Consider the following 20,379-nt stretch of genomic DNA (forward strand, 5'->3'; position numbering starts at 1 on the left):
GCACATGCCTGGGTTGTGGGCCAGATCCCCAGTAGGGACCACATGAGAGGTGACCACACATAGATGTTTCTCTTCCTCTCTTTCTCCCTCCCTTCCCCTCTCTCTAAAATAAAGAAATAAAAATAAAATCTTAAAAAAATACTATAAAACTGGACTTTTCCCCTGGTCTCCTTGCTAGTCTGTTAGTGGGAGACCCTTGTCACCATCCCCTCACCTCCTCCAGCTCTTAGAGCTCCACAAGTCGCAGTCATGCATGAGTGCATCTCCATCCACATTGGCCAGGCTGATGTCCAGATGGGCAAAGCCTGCTGGGAGCTCTTCTGCCTGGAACACTGCATCTAGCCAGATGCCAAGTGACAAGACCATTGTGGGGGAAGATGACTCTTTCAACACCCTCTAGGGGAGAAATGAAAAGATTATCCATGTGCTGTGGAATAACTCTAGCAATCTGAACTAGGGAGAAATGTTAAAAGTAGAGATAGATATAATCAGTTATAACAGGTAGTATTTGAAGCCATACCAAAGGGGGAAATAGTAGAAGGAAAACAGAAGATGACCAGTGATAGAACATTGGGAGAATGGCTTTGTATAAGTAGGGGATCCCTTTCTACCAGTGTATGTTAGCAGACCCCAGAAGATCTCATTTCAAAATTTGTAACTCACAAAAGATCCTCAGCCTTCACAACTAGATTTCTTTTTAAAAAAGATTTTATTTATTCCTTTCTACATAGATGGAAAGGGAGGGAGAGAAACATTGGTGTGTGAGAGAAACATCAATTGGTTGCCTCTTGCACACCTCAACTGGGGATGTGGCCCACAACCAAGGCATGTGTAGAAAATGAATTGGAAAGAAATAAGCCAAGGCAAGGAGATCAGTTAGATCTTAAGTAGAGCACTCATGGTCAAATTTTCATTTTAAATGATTTACTCTGGTGGCCATGTGAAAGCTGGATTGGTAGAAGAGACAAAACTGGAAGCATGAAGACCAGTTAGAATAATTCAGTTAAAAATATTTCAGGCCCTGGCTGGTGTAGCTCAGTGGATTGAGCTTTGGCTGCAAACCAAAGGGTTACAAGTTCAATTCCCAGTCAGGGCACATGACCAGGTTGTGGGCCAGGTCCCTGGATGGGGGCAGGTGAGAGACAACCACACATAGATGTTTCTCTCCCTCTCTTTCTCCCTCCCTTCCCCTCTCTCTAAAAATAAACAAATAAAATCTTTAAAAATATTTCAGAGCTCGAATCTATGCAATGTCAGTGAATGCCATTAAATATACCTAACCTACCAAAACAAACATCGTAGCTTAGCCTAGCCTACCTAAATGTGCTCAGGACACTTATATTAGCCTTTAGTTGGGCAAAATCATCTAACACAGAGCCTATTGCATAATAAAATATTGAATACCTCATGTAAATTATCATGCATATCACTTTCACTCCTTGTAAAATTAAAAAAAATGTTGAATTTTTGAAGCCAGAAATTTTGAATTTCTCTGGTGTTTCCACAGTATTAGATTCCATTTATGCATTTTGGATAAGAATACCACAGAAGTAATTTGTTTCCTTCATACATCATATCAGAAGGGACATACTATCTATTTGTGCCATTACTGGTGATGTTAACTTTGATCAGTTGGTTGAAGTCAAGTTGGCCAGGTTTCTCTACTGTGAAGTCACTATTCTTCTTTTTGCAACTAATAATTCATAGAGGAATATTTTGAGACTATCTTGTTTCTCATCATACTTTCACCCACTAGTTTTAACATTGATGATTCTTGCCTAAAACATTGCACAAGTCTTTTCTTCAGTACCTGACTTTTATTTCATGTTGATACTGTGACTGCTATGATGAAGCTGACCTTCTTGAGAAGGTACACCTTAATCAGCAGATAACTCTATGCTAGTCTAAGGAACATTTAGGAACTTGGAGGAAAAAAAGGTAATTTTAGGAAGCAGATACCTAATTTATCTCCTAAGCTCACTGGCATTCATGTAACATCACTGTTGTATAGAATCCATTTGGAAGTTACCCATTAATGTTATTGCACAGTAACTTTTTAGTGATACATCATACCTACTATACATAGCACAAATTATAGAGATGCACATAAGGGAACTCAGGTTCCTGGTAATTTTTATTAAAACTCTGAGTCCCACTACACACTGCTGTATCCCAGTAATGGTGTATAGGCTGCTGGTTGAGAGGGAGATTCAGAAAGATAAGAAGATAGTGGTATGAAAGAAGCTAAGGGAACTGAAATTTCTAAGGTAGGAAAGATGAGTATCAAATGTTGCAGAAGTCAACTAGTTATTCAGCTGTATTAGAAAATATCCATGAGATTTGACTTCTAAGAAATATAGTCAAACCTTAGTTCTTGAATGTCTTCCCTTTCAAACAATTTGGTTCTCAACTAAGTTGTTCACGGAAAAAATGTCCCAGTTATGGAATAAAACTTTGGTTCCCCACCTGACAATCTTTTCAGGCTGATACCTACATGATCAGTCATGCATCTCTCAGGCGTGATTCAGTTTTTGAGCACGTTGCTTCTCAAACAGCCTTCCAAAATGAATTAAGCTTAAGAACCACGGTTCCACTGTAGTTGGTGACCTTATTGAGCAGTGTTATTGGAATGGTATGGTTTAGAAGCCAGTCTATATTGGGCTGAGTAGTGAGGTACAGGACAACCACAAAGGAAATGATTGATAACCTTGACTACATTCAAATGAAAAACTTGTAAACAACAGAATATACTAAAACATCCTGAACAAAGTGAAAAGGTCAACTTATGAGAAATACTTTTGTTTTTAGAGAATTTTCCCCCCAAAAAAATTATAGATAAGGGGTTAAAGACCTGTACAACCTCTTTGGAAAGCAATTTGGCAATATACAAGGGGGGACCCCCCAAAACTGGAATGTTTAAAAAGATTTTTTTATTTACTTTTAGAGAGAGGAGAAGGGAGGGAGAAAGAGAGGAAGAGAAACATCAATGTGTGGTTGCCTCTTGCACACCCTGCCACTTGGGGACCTGGCCCGCAACCCAGGCATGTGTCCTCACTGGAAATCGAGTCAGTGACCCTTTGGCTCGCAGGCTGGCACTCAACCCACTGAGCCACACCAGCCAGGGCAAAAACTGGGATTTATTTATAAAAAATTATGTATTTATTCTTACATGTTTAAACTTTAGTCACCTTCAAAGTGCTCTCCACTTGATGTAATACACCTATCAAGATGTTTTTTCCATTGCTCAAAACAGTTTTTGAACTCATCAATTTTGATGCCTTTTAGTGCTTCTGCTGTTTTTTGTTTCACCTCTTCCATATTGGCAAAACATTTCCCTTTGCGGACTTTTTTTTTTAATCCAGGAAAACCAAAAAAAAAAAAATCTATCAAGATCAGGTGAATAGGGAGGGTGGGGCATGGGGGTTATGCCAGTTTTGGGTCAAAAACTGCTGAACACTCAGTGGTGTGGGCAGGTGCACTCGTAAATCACCCATCATCAAATGGGTAAATGTGTTGAAAGAGTCTTCAAACCAAATTCACTGAAGACGAACACAGCCTCTCACAATAACACCAGCTGGTACACTGATACAAATGGGTTCCTAGAACACTCACCTAATGGGTGAAGCCTGTAGTACAAGGCACTGCCCTCCAGAAGATAACTCTGTTTCTTTTGGGCCCCCCCTCATACAGTAAAGTTGAAAATGTCCTCATCTTTCAACCCCGTAACTCCACCCTTAGTGCGAAAGGACCATACAGGAATGTTCATTGCAGTATTGCATATAGTAGTAAAAAATTAGAAGTATAATGTCCATGAGTAAGTGAATAGATAACTAAATTATGGTACACTCATATAAAAGAATTCTTTATTCAAGTTAGTTAAAACCGAATGAACTATAACTATATGTATAAACATGGAAAAATCTCAATATGACAAAGCAAAAAAGCAAATTGTGATTATGTGCTTGTGATATACCACATATAATGTGATACCTTCATCATAAAGCTAAACCATCCCAAAACTTAGTCACTTAAAACATTAATTCACTCAAAAGTCTGTAGACAATTTGGACTAGACTTAGTTGGGCATTTCTTCTGCTGCTCTTACGTAGGCTGCCTCATGTTGTGGCTTTTAGCTGGCAGTGTCGTGCGGGCTGGGTGATTTAAGATGACCTTATTTGTGTCTGGCAGTTGGCAAGCTATCAGCCAGGGAACCTAGATTTTCTTCCATGTGGTCTCTCCAGAAGGTTTGAACCTGTTCAGATGGTGGCAGGTGCCAAGATACAAATGCTTTTCAAGTATCTACCTGCATCCCTTTTGTAAATGTCACAATGCCCAAAGCAAATCACATGGCCAAGTCCAGAGTCAGTGTGGAAGGAGACTACCCATGGGTGTGGATTCAAGGAGACATGATTCACTGGGGGCTGTGGAGCCCACATTTCCCATGACTGTGTATTTTTAGGGAAACATATATATAGTATAAATATCAAAACATGTGTACAAATAAGAGATATCAAAGTCTGAATAATGGTTACCTCTGGGGAAGTAGGAAGAGGAATGGGGAAGTGATAGGTATGCATGATACTTAAAATGTAGCAGTAATGTTTTATTTATTTTTTTTTTCTCACCTGGGGGCATTTTTCCATTGTTTTGAGAGAGAGAGAGAGAGCACGAGAGAGACACACATCAATGTGACAGAGAAACATTGATGCACACACCCCACATGTTCATTTTGTCCAGGTTGTCCAATCTCTTGGCATATAGTTGTTCATAGTAATTTCTTACAATCCTTTGTATCTCTGTGGTATTAGTTGTCATTTTTCCTCTTTCATTTCTGATTGTGTTTATTTGGATCTCCTCTCCCTTTTTTTCTTGATGAATCTTGTTAAAGGTTGTCAATTTTGTTTATCTTTTCAAAGAACCAGCTCCTAGATTTATTGATTTTTTTAATTCTTCTTTTAGTCTCTGCATCATTTAATTCTCCTCTGATCTTGATTATTCCTTTCTTCTACTGCTCTGGGCTTTGTTTATTGTTATTCCTCCAGTTCTTATAGATGTCAGATTAGGTTGTTTATTTGAAATGTTTTTATCTTCTTTAGGTAGGCTTGTATTGCTTTGAACTTCCCTCTCCGGATTGCCTTTACTGAGTCCCATAGGTTCTGGGCTGTTGTGTATTCATTTTCATTTGTTTCCAGAAACTTTGAGTTCTTCCTTGATCTTCATTGTTGTTTACCCATTCATGTTTAATAACATGTTATTCAGTCTCCATGGATTTGATTGTTTTTTAGTTTTTTTCCTTGAGGTTGGTTTCTAGTTTCAAGCCATTGTGATCTGAGAAAAATGCTTGATATGATTTCAATTTTCTTGACTGGAGCACTAATTTTCTAAGACAGGCAAAAGCTTGAGAACATTAATAAGTTGAAGAGAATGTGTCAGTGGATTAGGCTGCTAAAAGAGAAAGTTAATTCAATAGCTGCTCCTGACTTTTCTCAAAAAGCAAGAGATAAGTATAGGCAAGGATGTGAAGAAAAGGGAACCCTTGTACACTGTTGATGGGAATGTAAACCACTGTGAAAAACAATATGGAGCTTCTGCAAAAAAAAAAAAATTAAAATTAGAGCTACCATATGATCCAGGAATCCCTCTCCTGGGTTCCTGGAGATATATGTGAAGGAAAAGAAATCAGTATCCCATAGAAATATGTGCACACCTATGTTCATTGCAGCCTTATTCGCAGTAGCCAAGATATGGTAACAACCAAGTATCCATTGACACATGAATGGATAAAAAAGATGTGATATACACATACACAATGAAATATTCAGGTATGAGAAAGGAAATCCTACCTTTTGCGACATTATGCTAAGTATGATCCAGACAGGAGAAAGACAAATACTGTAGGATCTCACTTATATGTGGAATGTTAAAAAATAAAACCACCCTCAAACTCATAGAAACAGAACAGAATGGTAGTTACCAGAGGCTGGGAGGTGGGGTAGATGGGAGATGTTGGTCAAAGGGTACAAGTCTTCAGTTATTCAGTTATAAGATGAATACGTTCTGGGGATCTAACATATAACATGATAATTACAGTTATTTTTTAAATATTTATTTATTTATTTTCAGAGAGGGAAGGGAGGGAGGGAGAGAGAGAGAAACATCAATGTGCAGTTGCTGGGGGCCATGGCCTGCAACCCAGGCATGTGCCCTGGCTGGGAATCGAACCTGTGATACTCTGGTTCGCAGCCCAAGTTCAGTCCAGAGCTACACCAGCCAGGGCTTAATTATAGTTATTAATACTGTATTGTGTACTGGAAATTTGCTGAGAGTAGATATTAAATGTTCTCACCACACCAAAAACAAAAAGGCAGCCCTGGCTGGTGTGGGTCAGTGGATGGAGTGCTGGCCTGAGAACCAAAAGGTTGCTAGTTCGATTCTCAGTCAGGGCACATGCCTGGGTTGTGAGCCTGGTCCCCAGTAGGGGCACGTGACAGGCAACCACATATTGATGTTTCTCTCTCTCTCTCTTTTTCCCTCCCTTCCCCTCTCTCTAAAAATAAATAAATGGATATTTTTAAAAATGCAACTATATGAAGTATTAGATGTGTTAACTAACCTGATTGTGGTAATCATTTCAAAAAATATACATAAATCATCATGTTGGACATTTTAAATATATACAGTTTGTCAATCATACTTCAATTATGCTGAATTAAAAAAGAATAATTTAGTAAGATTTTTACCTTAAAATAAAAATTTAAATTGCTCAAACATTTCAAATTGGTTACAAAGATGTCATTTTACCAGAACAGCTCAAGTAATAAATATATAAAACATCAAATACGCAGTTACCCTTTAACACAAAAAATTTTCATATGATGGGTCTCTTAAATATTTCTCTGCTTATTGTAAAGTTTCCCATGTTAAAAGACATTTACTGCCCTGGCTGGTGTGGCTCGGTGGATTGAGCATGAGCCTGCAAACCAAAGGGGTGCTGGTTCAATTCCCAGTCAGGGCACATGCCTGGGTTATGGGCCAGGTTCCCAGTAGGGGGCCTGTGAGAGGCAACCAATAGATGTCTCTCTCCACACATTGATGTTTAAAAAAAAAAAAAGACATTTACTCACCTCAAAAAGCAGTTACAATACCAGTTAACTGCAGCTGTTTACTAGCAGACGCTGGTGCTGGGAGACAGATATCTTGTTTCAGAGCCCCATGGGCTGTACTGAACTCTGTATATGATTATGTTAATGATTCCCTCACTTCAAGGGAGGAATAACTGGGTGAAATGATATGATATCTGGGATTGTCTTTAAAATACTCCTGACAAAAAAGTAAAAGGAATATATAAATATATGCCTAAATACATAAATAGGGGAGTGATCACCTAGTGTACTCCCTTGGATTCTATTTTTTCTTTTTTTTTTAATTATTTATTTTAAACATTTTTTCATTGTTGTTCAAGTACAGTTTTCTATTTTTTCTCCCACCTCTTCCTACCACGCCAGCGTCCCCACCTCCCTCCCTTGTTTTATTTATTTATTTTTAGAGAGGGGAAGGGAGAGAGAAAGGGGGAGAAAAACATCACTGTGTGGTTGCCTCTCACACGCCCCCAGCTGGGGACCCAGCTTGCAACCCAGACATGTGCCCTGACTGGGAATTGAACTGGTGACCCTTTGGTTTACAGGCCAGCACTCAATTCACTGAGCCACACCAGCCATGGTGGATTCCATGTTTTTCTTTCTTTTTCCTAAGGGCCAAAACAGCCATTGCTGATGATCCAAGTAGGCAGATTTAGTTAGACATTATACCGGTAACTCTAATTAAGACATCAGTCTAGTTCCATTTTGCAGATTTCTACCTAAAATGTGGTGGCATTTGACTATAAATAAATAAATATGTAATTTACTGTGTCTTCCTGTTGTGGAAGCTGAGGGCTACTAACAGTGTCAAAAATGACCATTTAAGCTCGATTGTTTTTTCAAGGCCCAATTATGTAAATGGCTTAGTACCAAGTTCTTTTTGTTCCTTATCCCTGCTGCTGCTCAGTTGAACCTGCTGCATAGTTCATTAGCCCCATGACTAGAAGATACAAATGAGACAAGGTGAAGTTCACATCTGTCTGCCTTGCAGCAGATCTGTAAATGCTTTTGTGAGGAAGATACTGAAACTATTGGCTAAAGAAGACGTTTGTGTTCCCCAGGGATTAAATTTTCTTTTGATTTCCCTAGATCCCCAATACTGGAAAGAACAAATAATTGGATGAACTGAATACTTCTTGATAGTGTAAAGTCAGCAGGATCCTGCTTTATGGGACATTAAATCTGTCACATTAAGGAAAAACACTGATAAACCAAACAAGTTAGTGAAGCTTTTTAAAACTACACATGGTTTATACAGTGATTACACTCATCAGGACAATTTTTATTTAACTCTGTAAGTGCTGTAATAAAGATCCTGCATTTTTCTAAAGCACATTATTTTTAATTGATCTTCATTGTATTTTTCAGTTACCATTTAGTCCCCTTATATCCAATCACCACAGTGTTGTCCGTGTCCATGAGTCCTTTTTCCTTTTTGCTCAATCCCTCCACCCCCAACCTTCCCCCACCCAGCTGTCACCTTGGATTCTATTTTCATGTTATATATTTTTTCTCTCTAAAAGTCTACAGCTTCTATCCAAGTTGATCAATTGATTGAGCTTTGAAATCTTAAGATATGGCCTTGGCTGGTGTGACTCAGTGGATTGAGTGCCAGCCTGAGAACCAAAGTGTCGCCCATTCTATTCCCAGTTCAGGGCACATGCTTGGGTTGCGGGCCAGGTCCCCAGTAGAGGGTGCATGAGAGGCAACCACACACTGATGTTTTTCTCCCTCTCTTTCTCCTTCCCTTCCCCTCTCTTTGAAAACAAATAAAATTAAAAAAAGAAATCTTAGGATATATATATATAAATATTTTAAGATATGTACATTTCTTTACATTAATAAGTAAAGATATATAAACATCTCTAGAGACTTTTTTGCCACTGAAAAACCTTGATTTTTTTATTTTTATTTTTTTTACAAAAGAGTACCCCTACTTGGGGTGAAAATACATCTGGTTAAGTACAAAATATAGTTTATCCAACAAAAAGATATACAATTTAAAATGATTAAACTGTCTTCAGGCTACAACTTTCTCAGAAAAAGGTGGAGCTCAGTGTTCTAGCATATGACAGGAAACAAAGTGCTAAAGGCTACAGTGAGGGAGAGACTGTTAACAACCCACGTCTCCTAACACTGGTCGGGAAAGGGAAGCCCTGAGGGCTTTTGTGAATACCTCCGGTGCCTGAAGGCTCTGATCAGTGTTGAGGTCTCTAGCGACTCTTAAACTTGATGTTCCATAGTAAGGTCCTTTGCATTTTCTTTGAAGACAAAAGGCCTGATGGAATTGTAAATTCTTTCATATTCATAGATCTTAAGGATCCTTAAAACTAGGTTCAGTTGGATGTTGGACATTTCACATGGTTTCATCTGACTCAAGTTCAGAACCTATAGGTCCATTCTACTAATATTCCCCTTGAGTCAGAAAATGTCTCCTAAATGCTATCTTTAACAGTTTCTATATTCTTCATGATACCAATAAGAGAGTTAATATCAACATGATTAACAAGCTCAACAGTAATGCTTATCATGTTCCTAAATTCTTGATTCTGTGATTATACTTCCTTTTCTTTTATACTATAAATCTTGATTCCTAAAATAATCATATCTGGAGTTCTATGCTTATCTAATACAAGAAATGGTTTAATACAATATTAAATGAACAATAATGCTACAGAATAAAGTTTCCCCCCAAAATAAAGAAGCACTCCTGATCTATTCCCTCACTGATTACTTCATCCAAATTTACTTAGCATGTGAAAAGCCTTCCTTTTTAAATACTGCCAAATTGTCAGCATTTAGTGCTTGTAGTTGAATGAATAGTGAAAGGATACAGCAAGAAGAAAATCAAGGCAGCCACCAAAAGGCTAGTGTGAGAGAGAGGTTTTGGATTTCATACGTACAATGAATGTTTACTGAACGCAGAATGTGCTAAACCCACGGGGGATACAAACATTCGTGAGACTTTGTTGTTACCACTATGGATTTCACAGTCTAGTGGGGATAATGTGTAAACATAAATATTGCATTCTCCTGTGATAACTGCCATTACAGAGAAGTGAAGAGAGTGCTTTGGGAACATGGAGGGCACAACCATCATTTGTGTGGAATAGACATCATCTGGGCACAGTGGTTACAGGTTCCGGCTTTGAAGACCTGCATTTAAATCCCACCATTTATAAGATGGAAAAGTGATCTAACCCCTGTAAATCTCAAGGTTTTTTAAATCTGTACAATGATGATAATAGTACTTACCTCATAGAATTGATTGAGGATTACAATAAGCTAATGAACATAAATTGCTTAGCAAAACTGCTCAATACATAATAGCTAGTTTCTTTTTCCTGAGAAGTCACATAAGCATGTTTTCCCCTGCGATTTAGAAGGGTCAGTGTGTGCAAAGAAATGGAGATAATAGGGATTGAAATTGTGTGGCTAATAGGGGGAGGTTAAGGGATGAAATCTCTCTTATTCAATCATGGCTTATTCAATCCATGTGTCAGACACATGGAGGATGCTATAGGGGAAAAAAAGCAAATGCCATCTTTTCAGACATCTAGGACATTATCAAGTGAGAAAGAGAGATAAGGACATTCTAAAAGGGAATACACTATGTTAAGACATGGAGACATAAAAGGGCCTGGTGCATTTGTGGAAAGGTGAGGAGTCTGGTAAGCAGGAGTTTGGGAGTAGTAACAAAAGTTTGGGATTTCTCAACTATAGGTGATAGTTGAAGATATGTAAATAGGCAAACTTCCCATGTGGTGTGAAGATATGAGAGACTAGCACGTAATCCTAGAGAACCCCAACAAATAAGGGTTGGACAGAAGAGGAGTGTCAGACAGAGAAAGATAAGGAAGATAGAAGAACGAGGAGATAGCCCTGGCTGGTGTGACAGTGCATTGAGTGCTAGCCTGAGACCAAAGGGTCTGGTTCAATTCCCCATTGGGGGACATGTCTGGGTGTGGGCCAGGTCCCCAGTAGGGGGCACACAAGAGACAACCACACACTGATGTTTCCCTCTCTCTCTCCCTCCTTTCCCCTCTAAAAATGAATAAATAAAAAATCTTAAAAAAAAAGAAAGAAAAACGAAGAGACAGTAGTATCCTAGAGGCCAAGAAGAGGAACTTTTTAGAATAAGAGCAATTAATAGGGTTAAACTATGTGAATATAGGCCAGTGAATGCAGTATCTAGGAAGCTTTCCTTTATAGTTTCATGAATCATGGCAGAAGCCAGACTGCAGTGAGTTGAATGAAAGGAAAGCAGAAAGTACACACAATGGATGTGGACTAATCCTTCCAGAAGCCTGGCTGTGAAAGGAAGGAGGGAAAAAAAGGATAGAAGTTTGTAATGAAGATAGGGTAGATACAAGTGTTTTAAGTTTGTTTTAGAGTGAGGGAAGGTAAGTCTGTAGATAGACAAGAAAATGTTGAAAATAGAGGAGAAAGGGGATAACTGAAAAAGCCAGAGTCTAGAGAGACAATCTTCCTTATAGATTTTTCTGGTGATTATGACATATAATTTGACCTAGGGTGCTCAGAGTGTGACACGAAACCAGAGAGGAGGTGAGAGGCAGAGAGACACAAGAGAACAAAGCTTGGACTCCTGTTTATTACTTCCTTTTATATTTTAGAGAATACTTATCATAAAGTACAATCAGTCTCTCTCTGTGTCTGTTCAACCCTGTTACTTTGTTATAGAAGGTTCTTGGTAACTACCCCCCCAGTTTTATTAAGATATTATTGCCATATAACTTTGTGTAAGTTTAAGGTGTACAATGTGTTGATTTCGTACACACATATTTTGCAAAATGGTCACCACTATAGTGATAGCTAATACTTCCATAGCTAACATGTCACATAATTATCATTCTTTTCTTTTGTGGTGATAATATTTAAGATCTTACTGTCTTAGCAACTTTCAAGTGTATAACAGAGTATTATAAACTATTATCAAAATGCTGTATATTAGATCCAGTTACTCTTACTGTTTTTAAAATTGTTTTTTTCACTATTGAGTTGTATGAGTTTTTTATATTTTTCAGATTTTATCCCCTTATCAAATATATGATTTGCAAAAATTCTCCCCCATTCGATAGGTTGGGGTTGCCTTTTGATTTTGTTGGTTGTTTCTTTTGTTCTGCAGAGCCTTTTGTTTTCACTTATGTAGTCCCACTTAATAATTTTTGTTTTTGTTGCTTGTGCTTTTGGTGTCATATCCAAGAAATCATTGCCAAGCCCAATGTCAAGGAACTTTCTCTATGTTTTCTTCTAGGATTTTTATGGTTTCAGGTCTTATGTTTAAGACCTTAATTGGCTTTTAGTTGATTTTTGTGACTGGTATAAGATAGGAGTCCAATTTCATTTTTCTGTATGTGGGTACCCAGTTTTTCTAGCACCATTTATTGAAGAGACTATCCTTTCCCCATTGTGTTTTCTTGGCCCCTTTGACATATAGTCAACCCCGGTTGACTCTATGTAAGGCTTTATTCTGGATTTTTGGCTCTGTTTCATTGGTCTATGTGTTTATTTTTATGCCAGTACTATATCATTTTGATTACTATAGCCCTGTAGTATAGTTTGAAATGAGAGAGTATGAAACTTCTAGCTTAGTTCTTCTTTCTCAAGATTGCTGTGGCTAGTCAAGGTCTTCTGCAGTGTCATACTAATTTTAATATTTTTTCTATATCTGTGATAAATGTCATTGGAATTTTCATAGGGATTGCATTGATTTTATAGATGGCTTTGGACAGATATTATAATAATATTAATTCTGCTGATCCTTAAATATGTGATATCATTCTATTTGTTTGTGTCTTCAATTTCTTGAAAATCTTATAGTTTTCAGAGTAGAGATCTTTCATCTCCTTGATTAAATTTATCTATAAGTACTTTATTGTTTTTAGTGCTGTTTGAATTGGATTATCTTTATTTCTTTTCAGATGTTTCATTGTTAGTGTGTAGAAACACAACTGATTTCTGTATCTTGCACCTTTACTTTGCAAAATCTGTTGATTTTGTATCTTGTACCTTTACTGAATTTGTTTATCAGTTCTAACAGTTTTTTGGTAAAGTCTTTAAGATATTGTATTTTTTGTTGTTTTTGTTTTTTCTTAATCCCTTCACCTTTTTTACCCAGCCCCACAACCCTCCTCCCCTCTGACAAAGACTGCATTTTAATTCATCTTTCTATCCCAGGTCTTTAGCATACTTACAAGTACATAGTAAGAAGTCATTATTCCGTGAATGACTAATGACTTCAGTTTTGAACATGTTGAGTTTGAGGTGCTGGCAAGGCACACGGCACCTTGCAAGCAGTTATAAACTCAGAGAGGTTGAGGGTAGAAATAAATGTTCAGTAGCCTTTAGCAACCTTATCCACTGATGTAGTTGCAATGTTCATATAAGTGAGACTGAGTTTATGTATATCAAAGGATAAGATTGCTCAAGGACAGCAAGATGGAATAAGAATCATTGGTCCATATACTGAGAATGAGGCTCGTGTTCTCAAAGTATGGACTCTCTGCATTACCTGGTATATTTATTTAAAATACAGATTCCCAGATCTACTTAATTCATTTCTTGGGTTAGAATCTAGGTACCTGCATTGTAACAGTGTCTATGTTACATTTGTTAAGGTTTCTCATGATATTATGCACATGAATTTGTGCGAGAGCCTGCTTTAGAGATTGAATATAGACAGTCACCTAGAAGACTTCATTTTCCATATTTTCATAATAAACATGTATCATTTTTACATTGAAAACATCTTTTAAAATGTTAGATATTGATGTTTAGTAAACTCAGGTTCATTGTTTCCTATACATACCATATGCCTCTACATTCCTTTTCTGTGTCAGCCATCTTGCCTTCCCCCAATGCCCCTGCATCTGCCCAATCCTATCTGGCTTTCAGAATCAAGTAGCTAAAGGAGGAAATGCTTAATAAAGGGACTTCAGGTCTCTTTTTATCTACTGCTTCTTTATGGGCACCATTTCCCCATTTCCCAAACAATAACTAAAAATCAAAACTAATTTTCAATACAAACCATTTTATTTAACACTTTCATGGAAGATCAATGCCATATCTCCTATTCATGGATTGTGGGAGCTGTAGCCATGGGTTTCCCAAGACACGGAACCTCTAGTAAGCTAGAAACATTCAACTTTTATGCACCTAGTGCATATTCCCATAGTTCAAAGGGAATATGGAGGGAAAACTCTGAGTCTGTCAGATAAGGGACTGGCAGCCTTTTCCTAGTTCTCTCAGCCTGCCCAGTGAGCATTCCTACAGAAAATGGGGCTATCATCAGGGCTGACGTTAAACCAAATTGTTTGAATATTTTCCACGTTAGATTCATATGATGATAGTCAATCTAGTTCTCCCTCTCTGTCCTCACCTACATTTCTTTCCCCAACCACCGTGAACAACCTTTCACAACTTACTGTGCCTTATCTAAAAGTGAAATACCAGCCTAGAGAGCTCCAAACTCGAACAGAGAAATGAAACCTCAGCAGAGTAGTGTCCATTCTGTTACCTTATATCTAGGACACTTTTTGCTGGTCCCAGAAGTAAGCTGAAGCCATAATTTTTCAGTTTACTCACCCCAGAAAGTCAGAAACCAGATAGACAGGGAAGATGGGAAGACTTGGTCCACAGAGACTGAAGTGGTGGGGCAGAATAGTCAACCTAGTGCCAGTTGGGGGAACCTGGCCCTCACCTTAAACCTTTCTATTCTGTTTTGTTCCTGTCCCTGAAACCTCCATGACTCTGACCTTTGTGTTGTTTTCCAGGTAACCAGGGTGGGGTCTGAAAGAAGACAGAAAGCTGCAGGAACACGCAAAGCTGATTAGCCTTCGGGGAATGCAGTCCTTGACTCTAGATTCCAGACTTCAATCTTTTCACTGAACTTACTTTTTATGAGTACTTACTTATGCCAGGCATTTTGTGAGATAAGAAGTCGGGAAAGATTTTTCCCCTGTCCAGGAAGAGGTCACAATGTGATGGGGAACACAAAAATATGAACAAACAGTCACCATATTATGAAGTAGAAGCACTGTACAATAGAGGTGATATGAGAGTGCTGTCGCAAAAAAATCCTCACGCCAGTCTGGTTTCTAGGTCAGACTCAGCCTGACTCTGGCTGGTTTCAGACCTACTCTGAAGAAATCAATGTTCAGGTGGAGACTGAAAGTTCGTAATACAAAGGCTGAGAAGCTGAGGTGTGTTGGAGGGCTTCCCCTCCACCTCTGGAAGCAGTGAGGGGGCTCAGTGGGTGGCTTTGGCTGGCCATTCCTTGATCCTGGGAACTGTAGGGGTCTCCCTCACTTTCCTCTTCTCACATCTGACTGTTGGAAGATGAACTAAGGCATATTAAATTCCGGGGTGGTTGTTTTTGAGCAAAACCCTACTCCAATCAGGTAGTGCCAGACTAGAGGTGGTCAGGGGAGCTCCACCAACAATAGGAGTTGGGGGAGAGGCTTTTGTGGACAAAAGGCAGAAGCAAGGTAAAGAAATTATTTGGTATAGCTTAAAGCCTAGTTGACTGTACTTGTTTGCCCCTAGAATTCTGATTTCATAACATTGACGCATTTGTGGCCTTAGATTTTGGCTTGCTTCCATAGGCCACCATCACATTAAAGCCACAGAAGTCTAATGGCCTCCTTGTTTACTCAATTTAACAATATATGTATAAATATTTATAAATATATCTGTATTAAGCTAAACACTAGTGTATGCTGATGTCTCCAATTCTTAATTCCTACCGCATGGATTATTTTGGCCTCTTTCCCTTGCTGACATGTGCCCTCCCACTCCAGCAGTGAGAAACTTGGCTCTACAATCCACTGTCCAGCTCCTTAATTGTTCAAATCCAGTATACATGTATAGCGGTTTCAGAATTATTTAGCCATTGACTTATTGCAAGACATCTTAGTTGCTTCTAGTTTTCAATAATTACGAGCAAAGCTGCTATAAACATTTATGTGCCAAAAAAAATTTGTTAGGAAGTCTGAAATCAAGGTGTTGGCAGGGCCGTGCTCCCTCCGAAGCCCCTAGAGGAGGATCCTTCTTTGCCTCTTCAAACTCCTGGTGGCCTCACGCATCCCTTGGCTTGTAGTAGCATAACTCCAGTCTCTGCTTCTGTCTTCACATGGCCCTCTTCCCGCTCTGTCTGTGTTTATGTGTCATGGTGTTCTCCTTTCTCTTTGTCCACGTTTCACTCTCATTATAAGGATACCATCACATTGTATTTGAGTCCACCCTAATGGCCTCATCTTGCCTTGACTATTCTTTATTACTACAAAGACAGTTGGTATAGATTGAATGTGTTACCCCCAAATTCATATGGTGAGACCTAATTTCTAATGTGATGGTTTTGGGAGGCAGGGCCTTTGCGAGGTAGAGTCCTCTTGAATTGGGGTGGGGGGAGATTAGTACCCCTTTTTTCAGAGTAATAATAAAACTAAATAATTGGATGAATACTAATACTGATGGGCATAACAATAATGAGCAACATCATTGCCATTTGCTTTTTCTTTTTGTTTCCATGTCCTTTGGATATACAGCCTACATGGGTTATATCTGTCCTTTTAGTGTGTTGTTTTCCATTACCATTTATCCCCCATATACTCCCTACCCCGCCCCCGCTATCACTACACTCTTGCCATGCCCATGAGTCCCTTTTCCTTTTAAAACAGGCCCTGGAGAGCTTCCTTGCCCTTTCTACCATGTGAAGACGCAACAAGAAGTCAGCAGTCTGCAACCTGGATGAGGGCTCTGAACAGAACTCCACTGTGCTGGCACCATGATCTTGGACTTCTAGCCTCCTGAAATGTGAGAAATAAATTTCTGTTGTTTATAAGCCACCCACTTTACAGTACTTTGTAATAGCAGCCAGAACTAACACAACCCTATTTCCAAATAAGGTCAATTTACTGGTACCAGGGGTTAGGACTTCAATATATCTTTCAGAAGGGTGACCATTCACCCTACAACAGTAATTACTGATATGTTAAGGCTTGAGTCTGCCATTTTATTATTTGTTTTCTGTTTGTTTCCTCTGTTTCTTGTTCTCTTTCTCTTTTCTTGCCTTCCTGTGGTTATTTAAACAATTTTTAGGATTATATCTTGATTTATTTATAGTAGTTTTGAACACTGCTTTATATAGCATTCTTAGTTGCTCTGGGAGGTATTACAATATAGATATATTACTTATTACAATCTACTGGTATTGATGTTCTCCCACTTCAAGCGAAGTGTAGAGATCTTACTTCCATTTAGATCCCTTTACCTCCTCCACTTTAAAAATATATGTCTTAAGTATTTACTCTACATATATTGAGCCACCACATCAGATGGTCATATAATTTATTTTAATCCTCACCCAAGAATATGTGTATTGATTTTTAAAGAGACAAGAAAGGGGAGAGATTGAGACAGAAATATTGATCTGTTACCTCTAGAATGTGTTCCAACTGGGGATGTAACCCTCAACCTAGGTATGTGCCCTGACCAGGGACCGAGTCTTTTTGGAAAATGGGATGACACTCCAGCCAACTAAGCCACCTGGCCAGAGCAGATGAAGGCATAATTTTTGCTTTAACCATCAAATATGATTTAAGAGACTCATGAAAAGGATAGTACACACCTATTTTTGTTCATTCTGACGTTCTTTCCTTTCTGAAGTTCTAGGCCTTCTTATATCATTTCCTTTCTAGTTAGCAAACTTGCTTTAACCATTCTTTAACAGCAGGTTAGCTAGCAACTAATTCTCTCAATTTTCCTCTATCTGCAAGCTAGCTTGCCAAATAGAATATGTTATTCAGTTTTTTTTTTTAATAATCTTTATTTAGCCCTGACTGGCATAGCTCAGTGGATTGAGCGTGGGCTGCGAACCAAAGCATCACAGGTTCAATTCCCAGTCAGGGTACATGCCTGGGTTGCAGGCTACGGCCCCCAGCAACCACACATTGATGTTTCTCTCTCTCTCTCTCTCTCTCTCTCTCTCTCTCTCTCTCTCTCCCTCCCTCCCTCCCTTCCCTCTCTAAAAATAAATAAACAAAATCTTTTTTAAAAATCCCTTTAAAATTATTTTTAGATAATCTTTATTTTTAGAACTGTTTTAGATTGACAGCAAAATTGAGAAGGTAAGTACAGAGTTCCCATAGACCCCACACCCACTTTCCCCTATTGTTTGTTACAATTAATGAAGCAATACTGACATCTTATTATTAAAGTTCATAGCCCTGGCTGGCGTAGCTCAGTGGATTGAGCGCGGGCTGCGAACCAAAGTGTCGCAGGTTCAATTCCCAGTCAGGGTACATGCCTGGGTTGCAGGCCATGACCCCCAGCAACCGCACATTGATGTTTCTCTCTCTCTCTCTATCTCCCTTCCTTCCCTCTCTAAAAATAAATAAATTTTAAAAATCTTTAAAAAACACACCATTTCTTTTAAAAAAAAGTTCATATTTTATTCAGGTTTTCTTACTTTTTACCTAATGTCTTTTGTGAGTTTCAGGATCATCCGAGACATCACATTATATTGAGTCATCATGTCTCCTTAGGCTGTTTCTCAGACTTTTACTGCTTTTGATGACCTTGATAGTTTTGAGAGATTGCTGGTCAGCTATTTCATAAAATGTCCCTCCGTTGGATTTATCTGATATGATTAAACTGGGATTATGAGGTTCAGGGAGGAAAACCACAGTGATAAAGTACCATTTTCATCACATCATAACAAGGGTACATACTATCAAAATGACAGCAACTCTTTAAAAATTTTTATTGTATTTTTTCCATTACTATTTAACCTCCCTATCCTCCCTTCCCCCTGAAATTGCCACACTGTTGTCCATGTCCATGAGTCCTTTTTCCTTTTTGTTCAATCCCTCCACCCCCTAATCTCCCCCCACCCACCCAGCCCTCCATCTATGAATTTGTACCCATTTTCCTTGTTAGTCCACTTTGTTCATTAGATTCATATATGAGTGAGATCATATGGTATTTGTCTTTCTCCGACTGGCTTATTTCACTTAGCATAATGTTCTCCAGGTCCAACCATACTGTTGCAAAGGGTAAAATTTTGTTCTTTTTTATTGAGTGTCTGAGTGGTATTCCAATAAGTAAATAACCTGTAGTTGTTTTATCCACTCATGTACTGATGGACATTTGGGCTGCTTCCATATGTTGGGGATTGTAAAAAACGCTGCAGTATCAACTTTTGATATTCACCTTGAACACCTGGTTAAGGTGTGTTTGTCAGGTTTCTCCATTGGAAAGTTATTCCTTTATCCCATACCCTTTCCATATTGTACTCTTGGAAATCCCTGTGTGCACCCAAACTTAAGGAATAGAGTTATGCTCCACCTCCTTGAGAGCAAAGTATCCGTATAAAATTATTCAGAATTTTGCACTGGGGAAGATTTGTCTCTTTTCCTCATGTATATCTATATGAATGTCTGTATGTCTGTATATACCTACCCAATCAATTATTTATTTATATCAATATAGACTCATGGATATTTATTTTCTACTTCAGGTTATAGCCCAGTATCACTTTATTGTGTTGCTCAAACTGCTCTAGCTTTGGCCATTGGGAAATCTTTTAGTTGACTTCTGTGTCCCCTTGACATTCCCTCATCATTGTGGTTTCCTTTCCTTCCTTCCTTCTTTCCTCCCTTCCTCCCTTCCTTCCTTCCTTCCTTCCTTCCTTCCTTCCTTCCTTCCTTCCTTCCTTCCTTCCTTCCTCCCTTCCTTCCTTCCTTCTTTTTTTAACATTTCCTTACCTTTTGAAACTACCAGAAGATACAGGCTCATCTTGTATATCCCTGCCCTAATCTGACAGTTGATTTCTTTCTGTACTTGAATAACACTGAGCCTCTTCTTCCTGGCCTGCATGGTTTCAGATAAAAAATCTGCTATCACTCTGGCCAGGAGGCTCAGCTGGTTGGAGTGTTGTCCTGTACACCAGAAGGTTGCAGGTTTGACTTTCGGTCAGGGTACATACCTAGGTTGCATGTTCAATACCCAGTCGGGGTGCTTATGGGAGGCTGCCAAATTGACGTTTCTCTCTTACATTTATGTTTCTCTCTCTTTAAAATAAATAAAAACATATCTTCAGGCGAGGATTTAAAAAAAAAGAAATCTGCTAACATTCAAATTGATGTCCCCCTATAAGTAATGCATCTTTTTATTTTGGCTGACTTCAACATTTTTTCTGTCTATCATTTTCAGAAATTTA

At 38.5% G+C, this 20,379-nt stretch overlaps 1 pseudogene; it reads right to left on the minus strand.

Annotated features, from left to right (window-relative positions):
- LOC123824246 overlaps positions 1 to 20,379 on the minus strand; it is an 81,708-nt pseudogene that overhangs the window by 53,844 nt on the left and 7,485 nt on the right.

This window comes from Phyllostomus hastatus, unplaced genomic scaffold (assembly GCF_019186645.2).
Source record: "Phyllostomus hastatus isolate PE091 unplaced genomic scaffold, TTU_PhHast_1.1 phas_contig_551, whole genome shotgun sequence".
NCBI lineage: Eukaryota > Metazoa > Chordata > Mammalia > Chiroptera > Phyllostomidae > Phyllostomus > Phyllostomus hastatus.